Source organism: Chelonoidis abingdonii, chromosome 17, assembly GCF_003597395.2.
Source record: "Chelonoidis abingdonii isolate Lonesome George chromosome 17, CheloAbing_2.0, whole genome shotgun sequence".
Lineage (NCBI taxonomy): Eukaryota > Metazoa > Chordata > Testudines > Testudinidae > Chelonoidis > Chelonoidis abingdonii.
In genome coordinates, this window is record NC_133785.1 from 27,333,915 (window position 1) to 27,351,530 (window position 17,616).

Genomic DNA, 17,616 nt, shown 5'->3' on the forward strand with positions numbered 1-17,616 from the left:
GAAGTTAGTGTTACCACACTATTGAGAGGGCAGCCACACTACTGTGGTTAACAGGGGGAAGACAACCAAAGAGATGAGGATGGATGGCCATGAGTGGGTGGAAGAAACACAAGCAGCCTGAATAGACTAAGAGACACTGTAGACTTTGGGTGACAAATTAGACTATAATATCCATTTCTTGCACCATTTCCTACTCTCTACTGGCTGGGTCACTTGTAACTGGGAGGGAGTCAGTGTACCAATTACAGTGAATGGACAAATCCCTCAAACAATGTTTTCTTTCCTTTGGAGGAGCAGGGACTGGCTGTTTGCTTTTACAGTTAGTCTTCCCAGCTGTATTTTATACATTTGTTAAATAAATTGCTTCAATAACTGAGTGGCAGAAAATGTTAAAACAGAAACATTACTGAATCATGCACTTTAGATGCCTGTTTCAACTTTTGCTGAGATTTAGCTTTTGAAGCTCATTTTGGGGTAAAAATATATGAATTGTCTTATAAGATTCAGAAATTTACTTCTAAATGTGAGTATCTGAGGGGAAGCAGAGGGAGTATGTTGTGCTATTCTGGACCACTGTGATCCACTAAACACAGATAACACAGTCTGGCTGAAAACAAGTATTCTAAGAAAGTCGCCTCCTTGCTAGCCTCTAGCAAATTGGCACATTTCAGACTAATTATGGGACTAATACCGCACATATACTGTATGTAATGCCTTTGATCCAGAGTACCCCAGGGTGTTGCAAAACTTTCAAACTGATTTACCTATGGTGGTCCAAGTTCTGCTCTCACTTAAATGGTCTCAACCCTATTGAAGTGATCAAGGCTGTACAGATTTATCTGAGGGCATAATCTGATTCTATGTTTACAGGAATCACCAGTGACCAAATTTTACCAGCAAAGTTCATTGTGGTGGGTGGGAGGGAGAAAAGGGAAGGGGATACAGATGCTCAGTAATTGAAGCCCATCACAGGCGGCCCCAGCAGAACATGTTCCGTCCCCACCATTAAAACTGTCTTGCTAATCAAACATTGCTCACCTCACTGCTTCTTCCAAATTCCAACTTTCTCCTCCCTTTTTCCCAAACATCCTCATTTTCCCAGGTCTCCCTCTGTAGCCTGTGCTCCCTGCAACATCCTTCCTCCCCAGGGTTTCTCCCTCATTCCTTCCACCTTGCCTACATCCTTGAGTCTGTGGCTATCTTTGCCTCCCCTCAGCCTGTGCTTGAACCCTTATTGTCCCAGCCCCCCACAAACCTGTGCACATCCTTCAGTTCCAATCCTGAACCTCCTTCAGAAGGTGGAAAGGAGGAGGAGAAGCTGGAGCTGCTGGGAAGGGTTGGTCTCTCCTCCAAGGCCAACTCAGCCTTCTACCTGCCCCAGCTGCACTCACAATCGGCAGAAGGAAGAATGTAGAAAGGGAGCTGTGGCTTCAGAGGACAGCCACCTGCCTATCCAGCATAATGACATTACTGCAATATCAGCTGCTCCCTCCTGGCTCAGTCTATCAGCGGGCAGTAGGTCAATGGGGAAGACAGGAGAATGTTGAGCTGCACTTAACAGCTTGAAAGCTTTCTCCCCCAGTACCCTCACAACCTTCCTCCTTTCCCCTCCAAGGTTGGAGAAAAGAGGGTGAAAGTTGGGAAGGAGAAAGTGTTGTTTCCCCCTCTTCCATGCTGGACATTATGTGGGAGGGAACCCTCCTTATATCACTCCTTTGAGGGGATACCCAAATGTAGCCATCTCTTAGATGGGAGACAGCCACTGATTAACAGCACAGAGCAACATTATGCAAGTGCAAGGCAATAGATGAATAGTATTTTACTTACGTGAAATTAATGGGGGAAGGAAGGAAGGGAGATTCTATACAGTTAACAAAAACTTAAATTTGTCCAGACCCAGATCCTGGGATGAACCCATATAAAAAAGGCCCCAGTCCTGCAACTGGACCCATTCAGGCTGACATGTGGGTGCAGACACAGATTAAGGACTCTGTGTGTGACTCATGGGTAGGCTCTTGGATAAGTGAGTGTCAGGGCAGGAAGGAAATAGACAGTTGTAGCATATACACACATCTGACTGCTACTATTTGAAGAAAAAACGTTTTGAAAAAAGCTGGATCAATGTTTTGCTTGGGGGAGGGAAGGATCCACAACCTTTCCCCAGTTTGACACCTTATCGGATCCAGAAGCTGGCACCTCAAGAAACATTGTGCCAACTAACACCTTTCTGCGTCAATGGTACATTACTGACTCAAAGGGAAGAGTGCCACCTACTGAGTCTCTGCTAAGTTTAAAACATATTATTACTGTTGGTTCCTTTTATGTGTGGAACAAGATTATTTTGTAGATACATATGGGGACATGGATCAAAACAAAAGCAGCATCTTGGGAAATCTCTAGTGAAAAGTTGTCAGGAGTTTTCCTTCTTAGCCCTAATACATTGTCAGAACCATAATATGAAACTGAATAAGGTAATACAAAGTTGGTCTGTCTGGTATTCTTTCGAGTACAAAAAGAAAGCTATTGCTATAGTCTGACCTGCAAAACAAATTCAGAATTACCTCTAGATGAAATGTTAAAGATAAATTGATTGAAAGGTTAAAGCAGTACTTTATAAGAAAAGCAATATAGCTTCTAAATGAAAATATATTTGAGAACTCACTATGACTTCAATCATGCCTTGTGGACACTAAAGCTAATTCTCTGATCATAACTATCACCTACTTATTTTATTTACTTTTTAAAAAATAATTTCCAACTTTACCTCTGGTGAAATCGCTGTAATATTTTCTAGTTAAAAAAAGAGAGAGAGGAGAGAACAATACAGTACAAATGGGATTCTCTTTCTCCTCTCTGGACTAAACATGCCCAGTTCTTTCAAACCTTCCCTCATAGGACATTTTTCTGAACCTCTTTAAAACAACAACCCTCCTTCCCCTTTTATTAAAACAGTTACAACAAAACTTTAACTATATCATACCTTACTTATTCAAGATCAGGTTTATACTCAAAAAACCTTTCTAAAGATTCTGGCTTGTTGGCTGGAGCATCCTCTTCCTCTGAGTATGCTAAAGAGGGTGATCGAGTTTTTAAACACCTAACCTCTTTTTGATGCACGCGTGTCTGCGTGTGTACACATACTTTGTACGAAAGCTTTTCCATTACAAGGACAGTCCATATTTTATTATGCCAGAGCTCCATAGGAGGAGAAGTCACATTTTTCAAATAATATGAAATACAAAATCTTGCTGCTAACTATAAAAAAAAATGAATTAAGTTGTCCTATTAAAATGCCGATCCTTGCTGACACAAGAAGTAAGTAGTGTGGGGACTGTCTCTGAAGCTGGCATTTTGTTATAAAATATTCTCTTTAATAATGTCTGCCCAAAACAGTCTAATTCCTGGACATGGCCACTACATGTGCAAGTGGCTTTCCCTGCAATCGCTCCAACAGAGTGCATCCCTAGTAGCAAAAATATGATGGCTGTTAACTGGAGTCAAATATCTTCTACGTGGTAATTTATAAACATTTTCTTTGTGAGCTACACAATTTGAAGATGTATATCTTCTTTCTCATTTTGAGATCCACTGCCCTGGATCAATTTCTTTGTCCAAATCCCTCTCCCATCTTTTCATTTGGGTTGCTTTCCTGTCAATATCTTTTTTCAGTCAAAATGGTATATTATCTTACAAATTAAACCTTTTTTTTCCAGCTTGCCCAGGTCAACTCCTCAGATGTCATTAAAGGTGTTGGCAGAGCAGTTGTCTATCCAGATTTCACGATAAAATGTTGGACTTATAAATATTGAAAATATGGGCTCTTTCTATTATGTACATTATTATAGATATCTTGGTATGATTTCAAATCAGGACCCAGAAACAGCTATCCAAATTGAATAAGCTCAGCTCTTATCAAAAGCTAATAGTCACTTGGCTATTGTCTAGAGCTAAATTCCTGATTATGAATGGAAGTAGTTAAGGGAGAAGGCCTCAGTGACAGGAATTAAAAATGTCCCCGAAGCTGCTAAAGTGGTCTGGATGAACAGGTGATTTTTTTAATTTTATTTTTGGTGACCTAAATTTCTTTTTAACCTAACAATTGCTATAAATAGCTATATTTGGGCTCCAGTCTTCTTTGAGTTTTATGTAATGTTTGGATGGTTTATTGTTAACCCAACTGACCACATCTTTTAATTGTGATACAAAATAAGAAGGTCACATTAGGAAAAGCTAGCCAACTGCCACTTCGTAGGCTTATACAGAACCTTTAGAACTCACCCTTTGTCTTTTCTGTTTCCATATGAATTTTAATGTAATGTCAGGGATACCAATAGGGATGCACTGAAACAAAAACAACAACTTTGGGAGGACATTCATCTTTCCCAAGGCTACCCTACCTAGCTAAGACATTTCATATTTGGCTGTTAGTCCCCTCTCGATTCTGTCAGTTTGTTCACATTCTTCTTAAAGCATGGTGCCCAGAATTGGAGATTGTACTCCACCTGAGATCCCGCCAGGGCCTAATAAAGCAGAACAATTACCATCCATGTCTGACATATGACATTCCTGTTAATACACACCAGGATGACACATGCCTTTTTTGCAACTGCACTACACTATTGACTCTTTCATTTTGTAATTCACTGTAACTCCCAGATCATTTTCTCAAGTATTACTGCTTAGCCAGTTATTCCCTATTTTGTAGTTGTGTATTTGATTCTTTCCTTCTTTGCACTTTGCATTTGTCGTTATTGAATTTCATCTTACTGATTTCAAACCAATTCTATGATTTATCAAAATCATTTGAATTCTAATACAGTCCTCCATAATGCTTGCAAGCCCTTCCAGGGTGTTGTCATCTGCAAATTTTGCAAGCATATTATTGAATAGTGCTGGACCAAGGAAAGACCCCTGAGGAAGCCCTCTTGATATGTCCTCCCAGTTAGAGAGTGAACCATTAATAACTACTCTGAGTGCAGTCTTTCAACCATCTCACCGTGCAGAATTCTCATCCATTCACCCGTCTCCTCTCAGTGTTTTGATCTTCTCTCTCTTGGAGGTATTTTTCTCCAGCACCTTTTTTTAACTCTTTGAAGTCATATTTTCGGTTGTATGTTAATTATCTTGAATTGTATTTTGTTTCTGGGAGTTTCACTTCCTGAACAAGGAAAGGAACTGAGTAAAACATTCAGAGGGCAGCATTTACATTTGGCAAGGGATGGGATGGCATGTGACTAGCTTGAGCTCCATCTTGCACCTCATAGTTCACAAACCTTCAAAGCTAGGGGAGTTCTGGTCATCTCACACTAAGGAGCTAAATTCCAGGAGTCTGAATCTTGCAAGATAATTTTAGAGAAGGTAAATCTTTCCATTTTTTCTTGAACTCTTCCTACAAGCAACAGTGTGTCACTAAGGGGCATGTGATAGGATATTAAAAATAGGACACAACCGTCCTCCAGAGAAGAGCTCAAATTCATGGTTTTGGTGAGACAGGTTATGATTTATTTTTCATACACTGAGAGCATTACTTGGTTTTGAGGATCTCTTCATACTTTATTAGTCACTAAGAGACAAAATTTTAAAATGTTATACATTTCTCCTTAGCTTGCTTTTCAGTCTCTCCATGTGACTCTTTCAAAGCCACACAGAGGATCTCTCATTGGCTGTAAATGCTAATGAATGTTGGATGAGCAGATTGTGTGACCTGAAACATTTCCATCTTAACTGGCTGACCAGAAGCTTATCAACTGGATACCTATAGCATCTTCATTATTAGTATACATTATTTTAATTTTCAATATAGTTTTACTTGATTAGAGAAGTTACTTTATTTGAGGCTCTTGTTGTTATTCTTACCCCTTTCCCTCTGTAGTCAAAAAAGATTTTAAAGATTTAACATACACATTATGTAAGTTCTTGAGAAAGGGTATATTGTGTTAAAGAGTATCAGCGGGATCTCAGAGTCTTCTCTCTAGCCTGTAGATGAGATGAGAGCCTCAGGCAGCAGAAACTAAAGATCAGAAGTAGAGCCCACTAAGAATCAAAATATTTTAATATTTTTGTGTGCTTTATTGCTTTCTGACTTGACTTGACAGTCTCATCAACCTACTGCCATAAGCTATCTTTATCACTAACTGATCGCCCTCTCCTCCAACTACATAGGGAAATTTGAGAAGCAGGATAGAATATATACCTTTATTTCATATAACAACATGACTGTAAAAGGGACTGCCAGTGTTGAACACTCTGTGACTTGACTTCCATTTATCTATGTTTAATATTCCTTTCTGTCTTTCACTATAACAATTGGAATAATTTGAAACTACAGAGAAACAGAATACAAAACAACACAGCTACAGTCAATCCAAGTCCTATGGGGTCTTCCACTATGACAAAAAATGCTAATCAGTTCCATTAGTACTGAATACAAAGAGCATCCATCTTCTACTGCCTCTCTTGTTTGTATAATGTCACTATAAATAATGGCTTTCATACCCCCTGTTAAATAAAATTTCTGAAAAGACCAGCTCTTAATTTGGAAGAACTACAATAGGAAAGAGAAAAATGGGCATCAGAGGAGTTTAGACTTGTCATTGTTTGCAAAGGAATAAAGTGCTCATGCAAGCAATTCATAGAAGTTGTGCATAAAGTTCTACCAGAGGCCATACACTGCACTTATTTCAATGGAAAGGGGAATATATTAAGTTATTAAAACAAGACTGAAGTGTTTGGAAGAGAGAACATGTTAAAGTAAAATATCACCATCAGGAAAATGACACTGAGGCAGCTATAAATTCTCTGAGTGATCCCATCTTTGTTGGTTGGGCCTCCTTTATACACACAGGATACAGCACAGTTACTTTGAAGTGTTTTCCTTCATTTAAAAACTTTGCATTTCAACCTACTACAGAAGTCAGCACTAGAAATGATTTTTTCCTGATGTACTTAGTAGGTCAGAATACGTTGTAGAGATTAATGGCACCAACTACACAAAGAAAGAAAGATACATTGCTATGCTCAATGTTGATAAGCTCTGAAGGTTACCCATGTCTCCATGACATTAGAAGAGTCCATCAACTGACAAGATCCCTGTATTACATACTAAAATATTTCCATATTATATACTAAAATAATGGCAGCCACAGGAACATGCCATGCTACTAACAACCGCTATCTGAGTGATAGCCAACATACACTGTTTTAGGACCAGTGCATGAAATGTTGGCTTACTTTAAGCAAATTGCATCAACTCAAGGATGGACACTAAAGCTGTTCCAACCTACAGTTTTGTTTTACAGTTGTTCACTTGTAAAAAAAAAAAAATCCTCCCGACATTTTGACAAAATCCTGTTTTTGCAAATAATTATGCATTGAACCAGGATGAAGTATTGGCAATTTCAAATCAATCTTTTCATGATGAAATTCCAAAATTCTGCCAAGAGGATAAAACCCTGAAATCATAATGATATTTACACCCAGAAAAAGAAATCCCATACTCACTGCAAGTTTTGCCACTTTTTATTTTTTTCAAAGTTCCTCTAACAAAACAAAAACACACAAAAACCACCAACAACAAAGCACAACTTTTCAGCCTGTAGAAATTACCTTTTGTTTCAGCAAAATGTGTCAGTCACACACAAACCAACTGCACTGCCAAAAATAATCCTTTGGCTTTTTCATGAAACTGTGAAAATCTGATTCTTTTTCATGAGTATGGAGACATTAATTTGCAGGACTCTTTCACAGCCATAGCTGAGCTCCTCGCTCAGGATGCTCACCAGGCTACAGCGTTCAGGTCCCAACACTGGAGCCATGTGCTCTAAGCTTCCTGAGACAGAGCAGAGTCCAAACACTACCGCTCTGTCTATAGGCACACTCCGACATTCCAACTAGCTATGCCTTGTGAGTAGTGCAGACTCCTCCAGATGCTCCAGTTGCTTTTAGTCTCTCTGAGTTTTTAAACACAAGCATTAACACTTACACACACACACACACACAAGTTGGAGAAAACTGGTTTCACCTAGGATTCAGTTATTCCCTTAGGGCAGGTCTACACTACAGCAGGAATCAATGCTCTGAGATCGATCTACCGGCAGTTGATTTAGCGGTCTACTAAAGACCCATCAAATCTACTACAGATTGCTCTTCAGTCGACCCTAGCATTCTACCCTGACGAGAAGAGAAACGTAAGTCAACAGGAGATTTTCTCCCGTTGTCCCCCTGCATTGTAGACCCCATGGTAACTCGACCGAAGGTACGTTGACTCCAGCTACGTTATTCACATAGCTGGAGTTGCATAGCGTAGGTTGATTTACCGTGACAGTGCAGCCATAGCCCTAGCTATTTTTTATTTTCCCTGGCCAGAACTACTCAGGTGCTGATCGTCTTTAAGGTCAGACCTATTCATAGGCAGACATGTAGGCACCACTTTCCTGTCTCCAAAGCACAAGCAGTATGAGGCAGAGCACAGCATGCTATAGTCATAACACATAAGGATACAGAGAGTTCATAAAATCAAGCTGGAATTCACAAGCTGTACATAGACAGATTCCCCAAATTATAACATGCTTTTATAGAGGCACTATCTACCATGCAAAAAGCAGAATATTGAGTTTCCACAATATTTTGTGAAACAGTGGGTTCCATTTCATTTGAAATCATCTTGTGCTATGCTCAAGTGAATCCTGGAATGAACAAACATGTGGCTGGTCAATTAAGCATTCTTATTCTGAGAAGCAGTCTAGTTACTCTTTTTTCCCTATTAGAGATGACAAGCCAGAAAGTCAGTGCTCTGACAGTATATCTGAGCATAAATATTAGGTATCAGTAGAAAGTAGAATACATGAGGATTAAGGAGAAAAGCTATTTAAATTAAAAGGAATCCTTCTGACAAATTACTTGGAAAAGAATATTGGCTATCAAATTTTATATCAGTATCATTATGAACCATTTAAAAGCAGAGTGCTGGCCTTTGGAAGACCGTTAAAAATATTTATTCTCATAAAATGTATTGAAAAATTGACAGGGATTTTCACTGAATAAATTATTTGCTGGTCGACTCTCTACAGCACAGTTTAAAATAATGAAAAAAAATCTGTGTCAAATAATTTCTTCAAACAAAAATGCCAAAATTCATCAGATCAATTACTTACAGTTACTAAATTGACTCACTCTATCAGGCTAAAAATTCAGCATTAGCTGCTGTCAGCAAGAGGTTAGCTAATTAAGAGGATCATCTGACTTTCCACTGTGAAAATTTCTATAGTCCAACAAATCCCAACCAAATTTTATTTATTTTAAATTGTTTAACATTTGCTTTTATTACTCACACGTGTCAATATCCTGGTTTCATTTGGGAACAGAAGTAGAACCTGTAAATGAAAAAGATACTTTCAAACTGGTCAGAATCTAAAATTATTAGAAATCTCAAAACAGCCTATTTTTGTGAGATTTCTATACTAATTTCTACACCTAAGAGTTATGCATACATTTTAACATACTTTGTGTACAAATCCAAACTCTTAGATTCATATCTAATTGATCATTAAAACTTTTTGTTGTTCCATCAATTCTGATGGCAGTCCTCTGGAGAATTAATATTTATGTATCTTTCCTACAGAACCCCAAAAGTGTAATGTGTAACTGCAAAAAAGATAGTATGGGCTTAGACTTATGGAAATTTTGGGGGACTGTTCACCAAGTTTGACCTGACCCAAAATGAAATATTGTACTACATTTTTCCCAACGGTAAAATAAATCAATCTATCAATTTTGATTTTTGCATCAACTGCATTTTCTGCTAAAAAAAAAAAAAGTAAATGGAAAATTCTGCATCAGCTGTAGTTAAAACAGAAGCAATTGTAGGGTAGACTGGGATCAATCAGTCTTCAATATCTATAGAAATAGGGAGTTCAGCTACACAGTTTCAGAAATATTGCTTCAACATTTCTTCAAATGTAGGAAATTCAAAGTTATACTTTGAAAAGAAAATAAAAAAGGAGAAAGCATTGAAAATGAGGGGAATGCAGAGTCCCTTAGTCTCTCTGTCTCTGTGTACCCAATTATAGAAGGGTAGTTATCTACATCAAAGGGTTGCTGTGAATTCTAAGGGCCCAGTCCTGCTCAGCAACTCACAAGATCAGCCCCTAAATAACATTTAAAGGTAGGTTTTTGAAAAGCTGTCACTGCTGATCTGCCTCTGCCACCCTCAGTCCCTATACTCATTCCTTTCATCTATGTGGTCTCCACTGAAGTGGCTCATCTTCTGGGCACATGTGGTTTAGGAAACTTCTTTTTGCTGATTACAGGCTTCCTAAAGTACCGTAAATATCTCCATCATAGGTCCTTAATCATTTTACTTCCTAAGTCCTATTTTGGAACAGCCACACTATGCAGCATTCCTAAGGCATGCATGGTACTTCTGTGCAACCTGCTGTTAATTAAATAATTACATAGAGAAACCCACTACAGCTAGACAACGCAGTGGTCTTTGCCAAGCAAAATGGATTAAAATACTATTGGCACGCCCGGGCCATTTGGAGGTCTGTCAAGTAAAATAAGAAGATTTAGGAGAATGTATAGCAAGATATGTCACTCTGAAGTTCAGTATCTCCCAAATACTTCATCCAATTTACCTTAAACTTTCCAGAAATAAGTGGGGTCAGGGCTGGTTTACTTCTGGTGATCTCAGAGTAGGGGTTCAACTCTGTGTTTGTAATGGAAGACCAGCCTTAAATTTAAATACCAGCAAAACTTATTGCACTATCACAACAGTAATGTTCAACACATCTACCCTCTGAATACTTATCTACGGCATTTCAACTAAGCTTTTATGGGTCAATTGCAGAAGAAATTATTATTTTCATGCAAGGGCAAATAATCAAACCTGCCAATAAAAATTTATTGTTTTCTTTATCCTTCTTCTTTTATACATGTCATTTCTGTCCTTTATTCTGGAATATCAGCAAACAAAGCTGATACTCAGAAGATGCTGTTTCTTTGTTTATAATGGGCCAGAGAGATTGAAGAATTGACTGGATGACTGACTGATTTCCAGCTATAGTCCACTGGAAGAGAAATAATTTTCGGTAGTAATTTGGAGTAGTCAGTAGGCACCCACTCTAATATAAGTCCGTTTGTTCGCTTTGTCTGCAAATAGTTTTATTGAGTAGTTCTACATTTCCACATCTGTCTCCAACTTTTTGGGGCCCAGGGCAGTAGACAATCTATAGATCCACAAATCTCAGGACAAATATACCTGAGATTTGTGGATTTGTGAAATATACCAAATAAACACCTACCACCTAGAAACAAACTATGACTGTCCAATGTTGAAGAGTGGAATTCCTATGTGACAAAACATGATATGAAATAAGTGAACGGGTAGACATTTTTGCCTAAAACTACAGAACCCTCACATATATGAACACTGTTAGGGAGCGTTTCTTGTAAGCAGAACCAGAAAGAAAGGAATTACCAACATGAAGTTCAGATTCTCAAACTCAAGCAAAATAATAATAATTCAAGAGGATATTATGTAATGTTTGCACCAATGTGAATTTATAAGGGTAGTTCTAGGTTTTTTGTTTTAACTTATTGGTTTCCCAGCAAGCTGCTCTATAAAGTGATTCCATGGGGATTAAAATCCATCCTCATAGTGTACAAATGAATCGCAAAATAAACTTTTTGATGAATTTTAGCAAGAAGAGTGAAGTAATTTGTGTTAATCTATTTCTCATTCTGTAGAGGATCATTTATTTATTTACTTAAGAGGGAAGCATTTTACTGAGATTTATATTTGCCTATGCTCCATTGAAAAAAAGGGAACATGTTTCCAGGTACTTCTTAAGGGCTCTCTGAAATATTATGCTAAAAGAAAAGTTCATGCAGTGTTTTCAGAAACTGCTGCCTATTTGCTTTATTCAAACATATGTCTGGATGAACATGATCAATGTTCATTAAAAGCACTAAAGTGACAGGTACACAAAACGGCACTGGATGTTTGCTCATCTAAGCTTTCACAGCTATAATGAATAAATGGAGTGTCTGCTTCCTAATGCAGCTGGCACCATCCATAACTTTGCATTTGACACTTGACTGCCCTTAGAAGGAATCTGTTTTGCAAAATTAGTATATCTGAAGGAAAAAAAAACCCTCATCAAAATAACCTTTTAAATATAAAAAGGCTTTAAAATTCAGTTACAAATGAGATGCCAGGAAGAAACTCCCCTGCAAGTGGTAATGTTTATCTTGCCTGAATCATTTAGTTATTGTACATGGTGGAGTTTATTACCAAAAAATGTTTAAAGTTTATTTTAAATACAGTAGGAGCATATACTTACATATTTCCTCAAGTAAGTTTTAGGTAGAGTATATTTCCGCAGGTAAATTTAGGTAGACTATCCAAATCACTCACATTTCTGAGCAGCCACCTGGGCTAACATCAGACGTCTACAGCAGGTGTTTTGCCCTTTCACCTCTTATACTAAAGCCACCATTGTAGGTGATGGACACAGAGCACGGTGCTCAACTGAACGGCAAACACTCACATTATACTGATGTTGTCTTCTGCTGCAGTATGGCTTTCAGCACAGAGCCAGCATCTGCCCCTACTTATCCTCCAGTGAAGCTCTATCATTTCAGTGAAGTCACAAAGTTTAAAGTGAGGACTGAATATGGCTTATAGCTGGAAAGGTCTAGAGAACTGGTACTTTGGTAATGGCACAATCAGAAGATGAGTAAATCCTAGGTGCATATTCTTCCTTTCTGATCAGTAGACAGCAAATTACTTTGGAACTCTAACACAGAACACAGGCATAGACGTCTCACAGCAGGAGATGCATCTGATCCTCCGCACTGGGTGCTGCAGATACAAATACTCCTGTGAAGTGATTGGCATAGATAACCTAAAGCAATTGCTACAGCTGTGTCTGTTCCTCTCATTTTTTTTTTTATCTCCCTGTGTCAGTAGCCCTGCCAGACTCAATGCCTTTAGGCTGAGCGCCTGCTGTTTAAGAAGCCTCTTGCAGCTTTTTGGTTAGAGGAATCTGAGGAAATGAATGGTTTGAGGGCTTGCTTCCAAGCTGTTGTTTCCTTCCCTTCTCCATGTCAACACTAATTATTAGAGATGTACGTTAGCATGTTTGGATAATAAAGGAACCATCCTCACAGCTAGAACTGAATGATGTAAAATTTATAAGGTTCACAAATGTCCTGTTAACTTTTTTGGCCAGATTCTGCTTCCCTTTCTCATGCTGAGTAGTATCTGAATTCACAACAACAACAACAACAAGGGCGTCACACACTTCATAGCTTCTGTAGGCTGAGCAGATAACAAGCCCCCGAGGGTCCTTGCATCTCTCCATTCTTCCCAAAAAGGTCCCTCTGCGCCATGCTCCCATCTCCCCATCAGGGTTTCCAGCAATGCCTCACCTTCCTTCCTTAATGCCAGGGGTTCTGTGTGTCCTCCGTCTTGCTCCATGCCAGGTCCCTCATTCTGCTCCCTTCCCTATAGGGTTGTAGGGGTGCCACATTCTCTTCCTCAGCATTCTGCCCTCTTCTAACAAGGGGTTCTGTGTGCCCCTCATTTCTCCCATCAGGTATATCTATGTGTCCCCCATTCTCCTCTAATACCAGGGGCCGTGTGTGCTCCCATGTCTTCCTTCCTCCATGTTCCCTATTCCACCTTCTGTTGGGAGTTCTGAGTGCCCCGCCCTCCATCCTAAAGGTTCGGGATGTCCCTTATTCACCTCTTCCCCCCATTCTCCTCCTATGCCAGGGATTCTGAGTTCACCCCCAGTTTGTCTCCTTCCTTATCCCATGCCTCCCTATTTCCCCCACTGTTATTATTTTTCTCTCTCTTTCAGGATATCAGCATTTTTACATTGTATTGGGAGGGAGAGCAGAGCTAAAATGAGGATTATTGTTTTGCTAGAATGTGTTAATGGCTGCTCTAGTTTCCGAGGTGGTTGAAGCTGATAGCAATGTGTCTCCCACACATCCTCCCACCCTTTTTTTCCTTCTGATTTTCACCAAAACCGATATGGTTCTGCCCATTGATGCCTAGAACATTCCCTGAAATTTTGGAAATCATTGGCTATAGATTGAAAAACTATTGCAATGTAAGGCCTCGTAAATCCCCTTGGACTATTCACTGAGTAATGGTGGAAGAATCTGGCCCTCTCACTTCCTCCTCTCTCTGTAACACCCCTTTGCATAGTGCAGCCTTCTTCCTATTCTACAGTATGTGTCTGGTGCCCATTTCATGTTGTGAAACCCCTGCCCCAGTGAGGTACATATCATTATCCTGCTTTTACAGATGGAAAAATCAAGATTAATTCACTTGCCTTGCACAGGAAGTCTTTGGCAGAGCCAGCAACAGAACCCAAGCATCCTGATGTCCAGTCCTGGTCTTTAACGAAAATCAAGTAAAATTAATTTAGGGGTTCTCTTTCCTCCTTCAGTCAGTATTGAACTAAAAATACTGTCAAAAATAGAAAGAAAATGAACACACTTAATTCTCTGTGAATTATGTATGTATATTTTTGCTTTATTGAAGAACCTTGAAGCCAATGAGACAATTTCCAATGAGTCTGACAAATATAGTAATAGTGTAAATGCCCAGTATATCTGAGTATATGTTGATTAAATTGCGTAGTACTGCATGCTACTGCAAAACTGAAGTATAAATTGCAATCATATATAACAGAGGCACAAACTATGCTGCTCCCTTCATTCAAATAATGCTATTTTGCTTTGGGTAGAACATTAAGGAGCCTTTACAAACCAACACAATCAATACCAGTACAAATATGTTTGCTCTTGGCATGGTCAGTCACACTGAGAAGGTTAAGGATCGGAAATCAGAAGAGTCAATGCTCTAGCATGAAATGTGATAAGGCAAAGTATATTTGACAACATGATGTATGATTAAATAGCCATTCTAGTGATTTCCCTCTCCTCTAAATGGCTGATTATTGTCTCTATTCACACTTCATAAATTCTCCTTTAGGAATTGGTCCTACAAGGTGTGGTGCATCCTCCAATACTCAGTGAAATCAAAGGGCTCAGCGCTCACAAATCAAGGACCTAGGTTTTCAATAATTGAAACATACCAGTGTTAAGGGATTAGGGCTGCCTGCTGTTCCACCTTATTGATGTCCAGAGTGTGGAATGGCCTTTTGCTTTGTAGGGGCATGCAAAACAACTGCTGATCCCTCAAGTATTCTGCTAAGCTCACAAAAGCGGAGAGATCTCTCGATCCACGCATCAGACATGTCTACAACAGCAGATCTCGAAAAAGGGATATGCCTAAAATTCTTCCTAAATTACCTTCTAAACTTGTGGGCAAGATCCTCAGCTAGCGTAAATCAGCATAGCTCCACTGATATGACAGTCAATGGAACTATGCAAATTTACACTGTCTGAGGCCCCTTATGTCAGGATTATGGAGCCAATGAATTAACTAAGATTTATTCCTGATTTTTGCTGGAACAACATTATGCTCTTGCTTAAGTAAGAAAGTAGTCAATATAGCTATCTATCTAAATTAGATTTTAGGCATCTTTCAACAAAAATCTGACATCTAATTTTCGGCCAGATATAGAATAATTCTCACATACTGTGCAAATTACTGAGATTGAACAATTTATTAGCCGAATTTCATAATTTTGTTTGCAAATTGTCCACAAATATCTTATGATTTTCTCAGATTTCTTCAATATTTAAATCATTTAGCGCATATTCTCTGTGGTCTACAGACTATTCATGAGCAGTATGCATGACTGTGAGTATTCAATATTTGAATTGCAGTGTGTTGGTTAGTTTTGATTAGACCCATAGGTAAGATGCAATGTTTCTGTTCCCGGATTGGATATGTAAAACTCTCAGTATAAGATTACCTGGATAAACACTCAGGATTTTTGTGTTGCTTTCCAGGAATAGTCTTCAGTGCTCACTTCACAGTCACGGAATGTTTGCAGAACATTCTTGCCATTAACCCCATTCATGAGAATATTTTCAGAAAGCACATATGAAATGGACAGAAATACAACTGAAGTTAATTTATTTAAGTATTAAAATGAAGAGTCAGGGACACTTTTCCAGGAGCTGCCCAGTTCTGCTCAGGACAGTTGCTGTGTAGATTTGAAACACTCTCCAGAGAATTTCAGAGACAGAATAATAAGTGAATTTCATGTATTGAACATTTTTCCCTCTGGGACAGAGCAAACCTGGCTGAAGTGTATTCTGGACTGGATTTGTCCAATCTGCCTTTAGACAAAGGAGATGAAAATCCAGTAGATTGCTGGCTAGGAGGCAGAAGGTGTGTGTGTGTGTAGGGAGCGAGGGGAGTTAGCTTCCTCTGAACAATCATACTCTTCATCCTGCATCCCATGGAGAGGCCTCCACAGAGTCCTGGGTCTATATGTGAGAAGGAGTTTGCCACGGGGCTATTGAATAAGAGTGCAATGCATGTCATTCATCACCCCAGAAACCAACAGGGAATTCACAGAAGCACTGATACAACCCAAGTCTATAAACTAATACAGCCCTCTGTGTGTTGGCAGGGGACCTGGGTGGTAGTGAAAGAAATGGAGGCAGCTTTGAGGGACATTCACTCTGTTAGGGGGTAAAAGAGCTGCAGGTTACCATGACATCTGTACACAGCTAGCCCTGGTCTCTTCGGGTTCATTGAGTCCAAACTCTGCCCACTTCATAGAAAGCAGACAGGGAGATATAGACGGACAATTGTATGATCTGGTGGAAACTCTTTGAGGAGGATTTCACAGAATTTCTTTTCCCTTAATAGAGTTTTTCCCCCACACAGAGGAAAAATCTGTACTTATGCTCTTAAGTTAAACAGTATCCTCATTTACCAAAAGTGCAGAATAAAAGTTAGATCGATGGCCAAATCCATGAACACAGATTCATGAAAATCAGAGATTAAAATGTTGTCTACCTTTTGTTTGAGGTAGTCTCTCACACATACATAGAGATCTGCCAAAATGCGTGGTGAAACTCTTTCTGATTATGCCACTGATGCTGTCAAGGGCAAAAAGGAGCCTTATATTCCACTTAAATGGATTGCAATAAATACTAAGAAACAGTTAATTCATTCTGACAGGTTTCAGAGTAGTAGCTGTGTTAGTCTGTATCCGCAAAAAGAACAGGAGTACTTGCGGCACCTTAAATTTGTTAGTCTTTAAGGTGCCACAAGTACTCCTTTTCTTTTTTTCATTCTAAATCATAATGCAAGCACATACTGAAATGTTCCCCATCACCAACGAACTATGAATAACTGACAAAGAGGTCTCCAAATTAACATACAAAATTAATTATGCCACGCACAGGAAATAAACCCCCATTGCTAACATGAGAGTTGGTAATAAATAATAATATGAAAACACTTTACTGTACTTATTTTGGTAAAATTAAAATCAGTGTTCAAGCAGCAACAAATACTAAATATTACTGAACAAGGAAGATCTGAGAATCCTCAAGTCTAACAAAATTTGTCAAGAAACAAACCACACAGTGAGAACAAATGCAATAGATCAACTATATCTTTCTGAAGTCTTTGGGAGAAAAGTAGCAAGCAAATTAGCCACAGATGCGTGA